General features: G+C 38.2%; 1 protein-coding gene across 3 annotated transcripts in view; it reads left to right on the top strand.

The window, feature by feature from the left end:
* Window positions 1-16,025, top strand: part of chst15 (carbohydrate (N-acetylgalactosamine 4-sulfate 6-O) sulfotransferase 15) — a 290,859-nt gene that overhangs the window by 30,399 nt on the left and 244,435 nt on the right. The window lies entirely within an intron of this gene.

The following is a 16,025-nucleotide window of genomic DNA, read 5'->3' as shown; positions in this document are numbered from 1 at the left end:
CTGAGAGGTGACAGCGTCAAGGGTGAGCCATGCCGTCTGCTCCTGTACAAACTCTGCTGTCCTTCCCTCATGTGCTGATTGTGATGATGCTTTCTGGACATCTTCACTTCCTCCTGCCTGCACCTCTGTAGAAAATGGGTGATCACCTGACATGCGTGAAGGGCTCATCATGACGTCCTGTTGTGCTGCAGGTAATGTTTCCACTTCTTTGTGAGTAGGTGTGTTAGGCTGAGAGGTGACAGCGTCAAGGGTGAGCCATGCCATCTGCTCCTGTACACACTCTGCTGTCCTTCCCTCATGTGCTGATTGTGATGATGCTCTCTGGACATCTTCACTTCCTCCTGCTTGCACCTCTGCAGAAAATGGGTGGTCACCTGAGATGTGTGAAGGACTCTTCATCATGACGTCCTGTTGTGCTGCAGGTGATGTTTCCATTTCTTTGCGTGTAGGTGAGTCAGGCTGAGGGGTGACAGCATCAAGAGTTACATACCCTGCTGTCCTTCTGTTAGCTTGAGATGAGCTTCGGCGGCTGCGAATCTCATGATTTAGTTGATTGGTCGCAGCTGCTAATATTTCAGCTTCAGCTACTGCGGCAGCAGCTTCTTTTTCGGACTGAAGAGCCTCTAGTGCTGCCTCCAGTGTAAGTCTCTCTGCCTCCATTCTTGCTTGTTCTCTTTTAATCGCAAACTCTTTCATTGCGAAGGATGCCCGTGCACGCGCAGCTTCAGCCATTGCACGAGCTTTGGTTGCGGGGCTGCTTGCAGACACGTAGGAATAGCGGGTCTGTCTTGAACTGACCACGGAAGCAGCGTCAGTTTTGCATACCTTCTCCATGTTGCGCTTCAACCGGTCAGTAGGCGGAGTCAGTTGATTTAAAAGAAGCCGTGAAGATGTTGCACTCCGATTGCGGTGTGAATACTGTCTTTCAGCCAAGTTGCCCAGAGATCCTCCCTTTGATCCCTGGCACGAACGTCCCTTTACTTAGCAAGTGAGGAGCAATGTTCTGCGGTTCTGTCCCGCCGTGGAATTGCCCCTTTTCTAAGTTGCCGTAGGATCCTTCTTTGATCCGCGTGGCCAGAATGTTCCTTAACTTAGCTGTCTTAACGATTCTCTTGCAGTCTGTCCCGCGATGTGGATTCGCCTTTTTACTTTTCTGCCTCACTCCGCACTATGCGGCCGCAGAGAGCTTAAACAACTCGGTACATCCACATAAAAAACGACAAGGGGTGAGCGAGCTATCTTGAAGGCTTTTACTGGACGTGCTTCGTTGTAAAAGGCGAGTGATTTCCACGGTTGGATCAAGACGAAGAGAAGCACGTAGACAGAGGTTCAAATTGCTGCGTACCACAACTAACCAGACACAGGGGTTTATATACCCTAAGGATACGTTTTGAACGTGACCGAAACAAGAGATAAAGGGGTGCCTACGTGAGACACATGGGGTGTATTGTATTCAGATGTTTATTATGGGACCTACGTGCTTTACGTGAGTTTCATAGACTTTTATAGTACCACTGCGAGTATGGGACGTGACTGACAGGTGTGTTAATAAATGACAAGATGAAGGGGGAGCACAGTTCAACAAATAACAGTCTCAACTAACAAGATGTGGGGCAGAACAACCACGCTTGTCATTGTTGTGTTTTTTAAAGACTGCTTCCTGTTGGATGTTTTAACCTCGATTTTCGAAGGATTGTTCTATTTATTGTTTTTTAAACCTCCACGTTTTTCTTTTATTGGATTATTTTTTTGGACATTGAATTCACTGCACTTTATGAACACTTTGTTTTTTGATGGACTGTTTTTAATAAAAGCACTATGCACTTTTTTTGAACCATCCCCTTGCTCAAATGTTGTCTCACTGTTTAGCTCACTCGGTGACAATATCGACGGTGTTGGGTTCAAGGGCTTCCAAATATCAGATGAGAGCGTGGAGCCAAACCCACATCGTCACATTTCCTTTTTCTATTAGTTAACAGGGAATAATAGCTCAGTATGCCGTTATCTTTGCGTTGACTTGTGAAAAGCCTCTGACTCCACTGTATTGTACAGCAAGTCTGTAGCATTTATTGCAAGGTATTTTCATGCTACCTTGCATGTTGCTTTACTGATATGGAATAAAAAAGGAGAATTTATATTCAAGAAGAAATGAAACATAGTTCAGAAATCAAACTGAAGTCATAACCAAATGTCTAATCAACATTTGTCATCAAAAATAACCAAAAATAAAGCCTTAAATATGGCACCAAGATATTTTTTATCCAATCTCAGTTATCAAGAAGTTTAAGGAGCTGACCTTTATACCCTTAACCATGAATGATGCAGGCAGAGTGACTCTGGGCTTTAGCCTTATCAAAGCCACAATAAAAGTGTAAAAAACAGTGACATCTGAGGTCAAATAAAATGGCGTTGAAGCAAAACTATAAATATTTTGTACTTTTTGTAATCGCCGTAAAATGATTCCTCTGTGTTCCAGTTTCCTAAATAGATGAATACACTGTGAAAAAGAATTCATAAAATGCCACATAAAATTAAGTACTAAATCATATTAGTTGCATACTGGTCCCACCATTCTCCTGAGTGCTAAATCATTTTACTGTCTTATCTTCTTCTTTTATGCTTCACAATGGACCTGTCTTTTAACTTGATAATATCATTTACTCACTGTCTGTCTCATTTCCCCAAATGTTCTTATATAACTTGTTGATTTTTTTTTCATTAATAAGTATATGTTCTGGAGAGAAAAAGATGTTCCATCAATACTGATGCATCTATTCTTTATTATTCTTAAAGGAGATGTTCAGTATCTGGCTTGAGTAGCATAGACTTGGATAATTAAGAGGAGGGCTCTAATCAACTTTTCAAGGAAACATTGGCTCCTAAGATAATTTTCTGGGTCCTTCATTGAGTTTTGCAAAATGTTTTTTCCTTAAAATCTATTGGTGTTTTCTGCATTACTGTCTAAAGTGTTTGCAAAAAATATTCATTAAAACCAAATTACTTGATACAATAAAGTTACAAGGACACCTACTTTTTCTGAGACAAGGGGCATAAAGTAATAGTTTGCCCTTTATTTGCATTTATTTCTGTTTTATACCTATGTAGTTGCTACTCATGCATTTGGATTCAATTTTAATTCAATTTTACATTTTACAGATCTTACACTTTTACTTAAATTATTATGTGGATATTACTTCTAAAGTGTATTTATTAATGCCCCCCATTATCATATTGTTGCCTGAATAAATCTTAAATTAAATATAGTCGTGTTGTTTTAAAATTACTCTATGGGACAACCACAGCCATGACTTTTTTCTGTTAAATAGCAATACAATAGCTGTAAATTTAAAATGGAAGTTATTTTGTCAGACTATTTGCTGTTGTCTAATGAACCTCAGCTTCACAAGTATAAGTATTTTATTTTAGACTAAGATTATCAATATGGTGTCTTCAGAGGATGGAATGTGACATCAAAACTGGACACATGAGAACATTTATAAACAAAACATATTAGTAAGCATTAGTTACTGGATAGACATATAAATTATTCTAGGATACTTGTCAGATCATTTGGAATTCATAGATCACTTCTGTAACTAATAATATTTATTTCCATCTCAGTTCAATTCATAAGAATTCTTAATTTTAACTCACGCTTACTGTAACTCACAACATATTTACTCAGTATGACATTTTTAGCTGGTTAAAGTACAATGACAATTTTTCATGTATATTACAGATATTAATATAGTTTAACTGAAGAAATAGTAAAGGATAATGGCGCTTTGCTATAGAGCACAAAAACAACTTTATGAGGCCAGGAGAGTTATCTTGATCAAAGTGGCAGCTCAACCGTATAATAATAAGTGGCAATGATTTCCACTGTTATTAAAAGTGCAATATGATCTGTTCATCAGCTGGTTTAATATGAAAACACTGTGCCTAATTAATGGGCCTCAAGTCATGGTTTAAATACTGAGATTAGGGGACATGTACCATGACTATGAAAATATATATAGTCAAAACCACTTTTCTTTGAAAAATTAGCCAGTTACTTTCAGTGAACACAAATGACAGACAGCCTGTAAAGTGGATAGTCGAGTATTTTAACTTCCAATAATTTCTGTTACTGAAAAGAGATTTAAATAGTACGATTTAAATAAAAAGGAATAAAAACAGGAAATAATTCTACTGGAGTTGGTCTCGTTGTTGCTTGAGATGGATGTCTAAATGGTATTCTGCTGACAGTGGTGCTATTTCATTTTTTTTATTATTATCTGTCAAAGATAGTGTGTTTAATCAACCAGAGTGGATTCAGTTACAAGTATATTAAAAGCATGAGCTGGAGACCAAGGGCTCAGAAACAGAAGGACAGGTAATTAAAGTTACATCAATGTCTAAGCCAGTCTCAAGTTCACATTATGGCCTACCACAGGCTGAGCTGAAAGAGAGAGGCGAAGGTATGGATCAGCTAGGACCTCATGCTTCAGCATCTGCTCTAGCCAACAGTAATTCTGGGAGGAAAAGTGTGGGTAGGGCAGGTGATGAAAATTTGCCAATCTCAGCTGGAATTTCGGAACCAAGCATGGCCTCTTTATCCTTTGTGTCAACTACTACCAACACCCTCTGTAAGACAGCAGTATCAATTCCTACAGGATACATAACTCCGCCTTTGGAGCATGGAGATGATGGAAATGAGCTGTCTAGGCTGAAAGTATTGATTACCACACTCAGGGTAAAAATAAATGATGCAAAGGAGGAAATAAAGAAGGATATACACAACAGAATAGGCAACTGAATAGACAAGCTGCTTCAGGACAGAAAAGACAAGGAGGTATGTTTAAGCAATAACTTTGATGTAAACCTTAAAAAATCTAGCAGAAACTGATGAAAAATACAGGAAAATATGAGCAAAACTGAGAATAAAATCAGAGTACTTGGTGCTCACCTGGAAGAAGTTAAGCAAACATTTGAGACTCGTATTGAAGAATGTGAACGACTGACATCCGCTGCTGACAAAAAACAATGCTGAACCTGAATGCAAAGTGCTGGGTGATAAATTAGCTACATTTGAATATAGACATAGAAGAAACAAACTCAGAATCAAAGGTCTCCCTGGAAACCATGAAATCTTAAACCCAGAGAAATCTAAAGCTGAACTATTTTTATAAAATAATTGGAGAAGACTTTAAATCATACACAGATCTCAGCAACTTACTGTATTGCATACATGGATTGAATGCCTCACAACTGAGAAGTCTGATTGTCTGATTCAACTAATTATGGCTTAATTATGGCTGAAAAGAAAATTTGATGTAGATTCTCTGACAGAAAGAGGGGATTATATTTTGCAAAATCTTTGTATTTTTCCAGATTTCTCTCTTTCAGCAGTGCCAAATGAGCTGCATTCTACAGCAATAAACACACAAAGCTGAAATCAGATACAGCCTCTTGTTTCCAGCTAAACTGAAAGTGATTGTTGATGACCAATTTTACGTCTTTAGTTCCCCTGAAGAAGTAGTAAAAGAGCTAAAAAGACTCCATCTTAATTTAAAGTATGAACATGAGTCATATTGTGTCCTGGTATGCAAAGAAGATTCTGCTTGCAACTTCTTTTTTCTGTAATGTAGCATTTGCTGTAACCATACATTCTGTTTCCTTTTTGGACAATTTTTTCAGTGATAATGTGATATTTATTCTATTAAATATATGTACATTTTGGTAACCTTTTTTTTCATTTTTTTCTTTTTCCTAAGGAGACTGTTTAACATCATACCATAGGTTTATTGTATTTGGAATGTACTATCATAAGATATCTCAATTTTAATCTTTACCACACTGCTGCTGGGGTTTTGAGTTGTTTTGGATGTGCCCTGTTTCTTAGCATGGCAGAGGACTGGGACTGTGTGAAGTGGGATCTATCCTCACTTGGGGGCAAACTGAGGGAGGGCTGGTGTGTAGAAGAGAAAGACAGCAAGTTACTTCTTATTATCTTTTTCACCACCACATCTGTAAGTGCCAGCATAGTAATAGGCTCGATAGACATAATACCTGGCCATAATATTAAATCAAGCTTCAAGCAAATTTATGAGACATGGTACTAATTTTACTTAAGATTACAAAATGTCCTCAAAAGTTTAGAAGCAGTTTCTCTATGACCAAACAGTGAACTTTGTAATGTTAACACTCTCTCACAATCTAAAGAGAAAAAATATTCACTCACCTAAAATGCCTAATTTCTAAGACAGTATTTTTAAAGGGGACTCACTTAATAAATAAGGACCAGTTTTGATTACAAAGAGATTACATTGGCCAAAATTTTCACTACAGCTATACAAAGAAAACTACAGGTGTGGGAATCTTAATACATAAAACAATTTCATTTGTAGCATCAGATGTAGTATCTGATCCTGAAGGGCAATGGGTAATTTATTCAAATATAAATTATTTTTTTGATAACTTTCTATGTACCAAATGCAGATTTTATCCAAAACATAAACATAACATAAAGCATATATTCCTAATATGAACACTCATAAAATTATAAAAGCTGGAAACTTTAATTGTGTTTTAAATCCAGACCTGAATAGGCCTTCAACTAGAGTGGTGATAAAATGCGTGGAGAGTGCTTCAAGTACTGAGAAAAGTGATATATAAATGTAATCAATAATTAATAGTATTATTATCTAATAATAATCGCACACTTCCTAATGGATCATAACTAATCAGATCCATAGAGATTCTTAAATCCAGACTCAAGAGAATATTCCTTCTTCTCACCAGTACATCATAGGTACTCAGTAATTATTTCTTTATCGATAATAATTTATTGCCCACTATCAAATCTTGCAAGTAAGATACTATTGTTATCTCCAATAATGCGTCTTATACACTCATTTAGTAGCTGGTGTCTTAACTCCCTGTCATTAGCAGATGTAAACTTTACAGAATTTGCCTCCAAACAAATGGATTATTTTTAGAGACAAACACATATTCAGAGGTCTCTGCTGGAATACTCTAGGAAATTATGAAGGCATTTTTAAGAGGACAGATTATTTCATATATTTCCCATAAAAATAAATTGGAGACCAAGAAGGCCAGGGGCCTCATGTATAAACCGTGCATACGCACAAAAATGTTGCATAAGCCCGTTTCCATGCTCACATTGCGATGTATAAAACCTAAACTTGGCATAAAGCCATGCACATTTTCACGCCAGCTAAATGCTTGGTTTTGCAAACTGGTGGTGCCCAGTGTCAAAGTGCTTTTGTTCCAGTGTGGTTTCCCTATCTTTTTTAGATCCACATCCCTGATGCGACTTTATCATATACATTGAAATTAACCGCATATTGTTTATTAGTTTAAGGCATCTGATTGTAATTAACCTGTAACAATATAATGGTCCATGGAATGGCCAAACTATTCCAAATACCATAGCTGCTTTAACATCGTTACTCTCAAGTATTTATCCCACTGTATCTGAGTTTGGAATCACAGCTCTACAGCAGCTGATCGGAAAGAGAATTATCAGTATACAGCATCAAGCACACGCTGCCTCAGCCATGCTGCCTATTTGAACTGCTATCACACGGCAAACACTTCAGAGCCTTTCCTGTAGGGACATCGCAGCTCAGAAACAGTTTCATCCCAAGAACTATAAACGCAATCAATCAGTCCAGTGCTCCTTGTAGAACTGTTTGTACTTATTAGTACAATCACCTCACTGTAAACTTGCGATACTATTAAAATATTGCACAACCTTTTATAAAGAATGTATTTACATATGATGACGATATTATTTTTAAGATGAAATGCAGCAAAATATGTTTATTACATTATACAGATAAAATGTTAACATCTTTTTAATAATCTATATTGTTAATAATTAAACATGTGAGGACAATGTGTCGCAGCGCTAGCGACGATCTGGTGCCCTGTTCAGAGACTGTTCCTGCCTCGTGTTGTATGCTTGCTGGGACTGGATGATTAGATTGATAGAATAATTAAATATATACTACGAAGATATTTCAATGTTCTTTAAAAGTTTTGAAGAATCGGCATTCTAAGCTTACAGGTGGCTTAACATTTATTACAGAGTTGATTGTGTGGCGATTGGATACTTGGAGAAAGAAAAGGAAGGACAGGAATTGGGGGTTAGTACGTTTGAAAGAGACAGTACAGCTGCAGTAAATTTTTTCATCGAAGGTCGTGCATGGTGCAGCAAGCATCTTGTGGGAGGCAGGAACAATCTCTGGATATGGCGCCAGTTCGTCACTATCATTGCACCACCATAACCCCATGTTTAATAACATGCTTTAATTTGTATCATCATGAAAATTATATCAAGTATAAATTTCAGTATTTAAATTATTCAGAAAGCTATAATATCACAAATGTAATGGATTCTGTGTCCTATCAGAGGAAGAGAAAGCCTGTTTAAGAAGCATGCAGTGATTCACACATATAGAGCACCTAGAAGAACAAATACAAAAGAAAGCATTTAATGTGCTACTTTAGTTACGATGGTATTTGAGAAACTAGTAAATGAAACGATCTAAAGAATAAGTTTGTGATGTTCTACTTTAATGACAAAATAAACTACACGATTAAAGTGGAAATTTTCAGATTAAAGTTGACATTTCAAGCTTTTTTCTCACTGCCTATTGTTTTTTTCTTTTCTCTGTACCATAATAAGCTTTCATATGACACTCAGACGGTGGGCTACAACTCGCCTTTTCACAGCGACTTCTTTTTTATTTTGGGGACTGTGCGACTTTGTGAATTTGAGCTTTTGAGTTTCTCCGACACTCTATGTCACTTGGTCAACTTCCTTTTGTTGTTTATACCACTGTTAAAACCAACAAATAGTTTTTCCTTGCCTCCACTTGGTATTCTGTGAAATTCTTCTATTTCCCCCCGTGATTTTGCCGTTGCCTTTTCACAGAATGCTGAGCTTAAGGGCTATTTATATTGATTTTCATATTCAAAAAGGCGTAATTCTGGGAGGAGATTGGGAGTGACGGCAGGTGTGTGCACGTGGTCAATTTTCCACGCTGACCGGGATTTATAGAGTGGAAGAAAGTGGAAGTTTGTGAACACACAGATTTATGTATCAGGATATTTTTGTGCGTAAGCAGATTTCCGCTTTTGTCTGTACGCCATGTTTTAGAGTGAATTCTACGTTTGAGACAGTACTGCAGCAATAAATTATTTCATTGAGGGTCATGCACGGTGCAGCAAACATCTGGCAGGAGCCAGGAACAATCTCTGGACAGGGCGCCAGCTCGTCACTACCATTGCGCCACTGTGGCCCTATATTTAATATATGGTTTAATTCATTTCATCATGAAAATGTTATCAAGTATACCTCTTAGTATTTAAATTGTTCATAGAGCTGTAATATTAATGTAATGTATTCTTTGTGCTGTTGGCGTAAGAGAAAGCCCATTTAAGAAGCAAGTAGTGATTCACACACATAGAGTACATAGAAGAAAACACAGAATACGAAGCATTTAACTTGGTAATTTAGTTAACGATTGGATTTGAGAAACTCGTAAATTAAAAGATTTTAAGATTAAGCTTATGATGTTCTACTTTAATGACAAAACGAAACTATGTGATTAAAGTGGAAATTTTGAGATGAAAGATGAAATTTTAACCTTTTTTTCAACTGTGTCCTTATTTTTTTTTTCTTTTGTCTGTATCCTAATAAGCATCAATTTGACACTTAGACAGTGGGTTACGACTCGCCTTTTCACTGTGACTTTAATATCTGACAACTTCTTTTTTATTTCGGGCACTGTACGACTTTCTGAACTTGAACTTTTGATCAACTTCCTTTTGTTGTTTTTACAACTGCTTAAACCAACAAATAGTACGATTTTCCTTGCTTCCACTTGGCATTCGCTGATATTTTTCTTTTTTCCCAGTGCTTTTGCCATTGTCTTTTCACAGAACCCTGAACTTAAGGGAATATTTATATTGATTTATATAGTCAAAGAGGTGTAATTCTGGGAGGAGCGGCAGGATGTGCACGAGCATTACATTTCACACAGACTGGGATTTATTTAGCAGAAGTGTGTGGAAGTTGGCTTACGTATGGTTTTCTGCATCTGAATTTTTTTGTGCGTAAATTCTATGCACGGGGTTATGCATGAGGCCCCAGGACATTGATGCAAATTGATGAATGTACACAAGGTTGGTCTGCAACAGTAATAAAATATTATTGTACTTCTTTATATGCCCTGCTTTGTGACCCAGTAAACTTAAACTACAGTAATCCCTCCTCAATGACGGGGTTTGCTCTCCAGAACCCCCCGCGAAAGGTGAAAATCTGCAAAGTAAAAACCATACTTTTATATTGTTATTTTTATATTGTCACATTTGGGTCACAGATTTGCACAGAAACACAGGAGGTTGTAGAGACAGGGACTTTAAAACACTGCAAACAAACATTTGTCTCTTTTTCAAAAGTTTAAACTGTGCTCCATGACAAGACAGAGATGACAGTTCCATCTCACAATTAAAAGAATGCAAACATATGTTCCTCTTCAAAGGAGTGCACGTCAGAAGCAGAGAATGTCAGAGAGAGAGAGACAGAGACAGAGAGAGAAAATCAAACAATCAAAAATCAATAGGTGCTTTTAAGTATGCAAAGCACCGCCCCGGCAAAGCAGCCGCAAGGAAGGGAGCAATGTGAAGGCAGTCTTTCGGCATTTTTTAGAGGAGCATCTGTATCCTCTAGGTCAGTGCGCAAACAGCCCCTCTGCTCACACCCCCTCCGTCAGGAGCTGAGAATGTCAGAGAGTGTGAGAGAGACAGAGAAAAGCAAACAATCAAAAATCAATACGTGCTGTTAGAGCTTTTAAGTATGCAAAACACCGCATGGGAAGCATATCGTATATCATTGAGGAGTTTTATGTAATACGTAATACGTGCTCTGATTGGGTAGCTTCTCAGCCATCCGCCAATAGCGTTCCTTGTATGAAATCAACTGGGCAAACCAAATGAGGAAGCATGTAGCAGAAATGAAAAGACCCATTGTCCGTAGAAATCCGCGAACCAGCGAAAAAATCCGTGATGTATATTTAGATATGCTTACATATAAAATCTGCGATAGAGTGAAGCCACGAAAGTCGAAGCGCGATACAGCGAGGAATTACTGTATTGCCAGTATAACAATAATCCAATTGTTCATTAATAACACAGAATAACGAAACCGATGCAGGACCACTTCTTGGTAGGGAAGCTTTTATCTTGTGTACCTCTAAATACAATTTATTTACAGTTTATTTTTGTATAGCCCAAAATCAGTGCCACAATGGGCTTTAACTGGCCCTGCCTCTTGACAACCCCCTAGTCTTCACTTTCTAAGAAGATAAGAAAAACTCTCAAAAAAAAACCCTTGTAGGGAAAAAATGGCAGTTCAAAGAGAGACCCCTTTCCAGGTAGGTTGGGTGTGCAGTGGGTGTCAAAAAGAAAGGGGTCAATACAATACAATGCACAAAATAAAACAAATCCTCAATACAGTATAAAAATAAAAATTTTACAAGTATGGAGCAGAATTTAACTGTAGATGATATCACATAATATGATTTGGATTTGTTTCGAGCCCTGGAGACCTCAGCCATCAAGCTGCCTCCCCCATTTGGCCATTGCACAGCTGAAACAGCGCTGGGCCAGCCAATCCGATGAAGGGACACCTCTACCACACGTTTCCTGTGATCCTCCATCAGGGACGACTTTACCTTAGACAGGCAAAACAACTTGGCAGGTGAGCCGTGGCACAAAGTGCCACATTTGAGTACCAAGAAGAGAAACAGAATAGGTGAGGGTTAGTAACAAATTATAATTATCATGTTACTTATGTTTCGCTTCCCGGGTCCTTCCTGTGTGGAGTTTGCATGTTCTCCTCGTGTCTGCATGGGTTTCCTCTGGGTTCTCCGATTACCTCCCACAGTCGAAAGACATGCAGGTTGTGTGCTTTGTGTTTGTGTGTGTGTGCCCTGCGGTGGGCTGACACCTTGCCCAAGGTATGTTTCCTGCCTTGCATCCTGTTTTGGCTGGGATTGGCTCCAGCAGACCCCGTGACCCTGTAGTTAGGGTATAGCGGATTAGATAATGGATGGATGGATGGATGGATGTTACTTATGTTTTAGTGCTAATGACTAACGACAGAGATCCAGTCTGTACAGTTAATCAGCAGCTCTAGTCCGGATATGGTAAACTGAAGTAGTGAGTCTTCAGCCGGGATTTAAAAGCTGAGACCGAAGGGGCATCACTTATAGTAGCAGGCAGACCATTCCACAGTTTAGGGGCCCTGTAACTAAAAGCTCAACCTCCCACCGTTATTTTATTAATCCTTGGAATCATAAGCAGACCAGCATCTTGAGACCTTAATGTGCGCTCAGGTTCGGAAGTCATGATAAATTCTGACAAGTAAGCCGGACCTGGGCCATTTAATGCTTCATATGTTAAAATGAGGATTTTGAAATCTGCCCTAAACTTAACTGGGAGCCAGTGTAAAGATTTAAGAACTGGAGTTATGTGTTCATATTTTCTTGTTCTTGTAATAATTCTTGCAGCAGCATTTTGGATTAACTTGTTACATGATAACCTCCTTTTTCTACTTTCTCAAAACTTCACAGTGTTTAATGTTTGGAAAATGTCCGGGATTAAAATGTTTAGAGAATTGTATATAGATAATGTCTTTGCATGTTATGAACAATTACATTTGCACTCAAATCAGGCTGCTATAGAGTTGTCACTTATTGTATTATGCATGTCTTTTGGATGGGGGAGAAAAATCCATCCAATTTTTCATTTAAATTGCTAGAAAAATTATTTCAACATTCTTTGTTTACATCCATTCTTATGAATTGACCAAGAGTTAAACTAATTAAAAATGTTCGCATAAACACATACATTGGAACAGAGTAATCCGACTGAACAAGTTGGTGTACATTTTAAATATGTCTTACATAATGTTTGGAAGAAAGAAGGCAATCTCAATACTGGTATGCGGCCTAAATAACATAGCTCAGTGCTGTGATGGAAGAAAAGTGCACAGCTCTGCTGCAACACAAGTGGCACCCAACCCAAGCAATTCTGCAAGCTCATCAAACAGCCAGGAGCACAGCCCAGAAGATTGCTAGATGTCACATTAATGACTGTTGGCTAAAGTCGTGCGAGGGTATCCAGACTAAAGCTGACATGAGCAACGTATTTGGGTTCTAAGATGGCATCAAGAAGATTATAGTCCCCAAAGGCAGCACCACAGCTTCGGAAGCTATCGTGAGTCTGCCACACATGGAATAGCTAGATGCAATGCCTACACCAGATGAACTGAGCAAGGACATCGGCAGCCTACCTTCAGGGAAGACACTGGGCCTAGATAGGATGCCACTTGAGGTTATCAAATATAGTAAAGGTCCTCTGCTGAGCTACCTTCACATTCTTATCTGCCAGTGTTAAGAAGAGGGAGCGGTACTCAAGGAAACACAAGATTGCAATATTGTCACCCTGTGTAAGAAAGAAGAGCACAGAAGTGTCTGCAACAATTACAGGGTTATCTCTCTACTGAACATAGTGGGCATGATTTTTGCCAGGATAGTGCTGAATGGGCTCCAATAATTCATAGGTGGAGGTTCTTCTGTATCTTGCCTTTATAAATCTGATCAAGGCCTTAAACCTTGTCAGTCAGGATGGTCTGCTCAGGATTGTCAGCGAGATAGTATGCCCTTTCCAGGTCCTACAGTCCTTCCACACAGACATAAAGGATGTTTTATCCAATTCATTGCTCCATCACCTAATGCCTTCAACATATGCAGTGATATAAAACAAGGTTGTTTCCTTGCTTCCACCCTTTGACATCAAAGAATTGACTGAGGAGGTATATCCTTAAGCAAGGTTTTTTCAGCAAAATATTCAGACATTCATACTTAACATCAAAGACCAAAGTTAAACAGGTCCTCATCAGGGACATTTTGTGTGCCAGTGATGCTGCTTTGACATCCCACTCACAATAGTAACTGCAAAGACTGATGGATCAGTTCTCCATAGCATGTCAGGACTTTAGCCTCACCATCAGTCAGAAGAAGACCAATATGATGGGCCAACATGTCGATAATGTAACCTCTATCGCCATCTGTGATAATGAGCAGGAAGTAGTGCATCAGTTCCCCTCCCCTGATTCCACAGTTACTGGATGGAGAGATCCAGAAGATTGGCAATGCTGCTTCAACCTTTGCTAAGCTGACTCAGAGAGTCTGGAACAACATGAAATTGTCTTGCCACACCAAGATCACCGTCTACAGTGCCTATGTACTCAGCATTCTGCTGTATAGCAGCAAATCCTGGACACTATATTCCAGACTAGAAAGGCAATTAAACACCCTTCATATGCACAGCCATAGGTACATTCTTGACCAGCTGGAAGGACCACAGGGCAAACAAGGTATTCAATGCCAAGATCCCCAGACTTCACTGGTTTGGCCACATCCACCAGATGTCTGATACAACGATCTCTTACATGGTGAGCAAGGAACAAGATTACCCTCACCACTGGATGGATGCCTGCAAGTGTGACATATAGTCCATGGCCATTGAAAGCAACAGCTGAGATGAATGTGCCAGTAACTGTCACTGGAGGCAGGAGATCTGGAGAGGAGCCAGCAAAAGAGAGACAATACTGAATCAAGCTGCAGCAGAGAAGGCAGTGTGCCGAAAAATAATTCAGGGAATGAACCTTGGCAACAGTAACTTTTTGTGTAGTCTTTGCCAGAGGGACTGTCACTCACAAATCAGGCTCTACAGCTACTCGAGAAACATTGTGCTGTCAGCACCGAATGATTCTGTATTCCATCCTGGTGTACATGTGCTAGATACATCAAGAACAACAGTTGTATGTATATATATATTATTTTATTGTGTAATAGTGTTTAAAAAATACCACATTTCAAGAATACTGTGATAATACCAAAAACCAGAATAATTGTGGTAAGTATAATTGTGATGTATAATATTGATACCCTCCCTAGTCACAGTAATGCTTACCCTCAGAGCTGGCCTAGTTAAGTTATTTTATTAATAGTTTCTTCTAAAATATGTCTAATTCTTTATTTTCAGAATACAGGATATACAAAGCACTATAGAATAGGAAAGTTAAGCATATACTCTATATAACCACAGCAAAAGAACAACAGATTTTCTTTGCATTATACTGTTGTCAAATTAAAAAATAAACTTAATTCACACTAACAGGAAAATTAAATTTTCTGTGTATTTTATAGTACTAGGATGTTTTTAGTTAGCCAATAAAAGGTGTCATTTTGCTTGGCTTTTCTGTGTATTTTATATAATTACACAGAGAGACAGACAGAGATAGTTCTTTAAGTGAAAGTACCTAAAAAAGATTCATGTTCAGTGGTTGAGTTAATGATTATTTTATATCTGGGAAGGATTATTCACACTGCCTACTTAGTACAGAATTATCTTTTCTTCACAAGGTACCAAAACTACACACAAAACCTGACAATTATTTCCACCAATACTTTAATGATTAAAAACAAAACCAGATGAAATGAGTCTCCTGGTCTTACTTATTAATCCACAGTCATTCTCAGGGAGCTGTTTCATTTAATCTTTTAAAGACCATGTGGGACTAGTGGAAGTGTAGACCATGAAATCCACAGGAAAATAAATTGCTTTCTCAGAAAGAATTATCTGTAGATAACTAACACAAAGTGCTTTTTGCAGACCTTATGCAATGTTGTTTTGCTCGCAATGTTCAATGTATTCCTGAGCAAATCAGATACTTAGATACAATTAGTGCACATCATATACTTGTGTTTGAAATTCTCAGAAACATAAACCTTTAGATGACTTTGGTTATTGAAGCAGAACCACAAGACTTAATTTAAAATAAGTAAGAACAAGGCAAATAAGTTGAGAACCTCAAGAAGCCTATTAATTCAGACATGGGTGACATTATGTTTGTATGAAGAAGCATGCGCATGAGAAATAAC

The sequence above is a fragment of the Polypterus senegalus genome, chromosome 1 (genome assembly GCF_016835505.1).
Source record: "Polypterus senegalus isolate Bchr_013 chromosome 1, ASM1683550v1, whole genome shotgun sequence".
Classification (NCBI taxonomy): domain Eukaryota; kingdom Metazoa; phylum Chordata; class Cladistia; order Polypteriformes; family Polypteridae; genus Polypterus; species Polypterus senegalus.
This window is presented reverse-complemented; position numbering and strand designations above follow the sequence as displayed.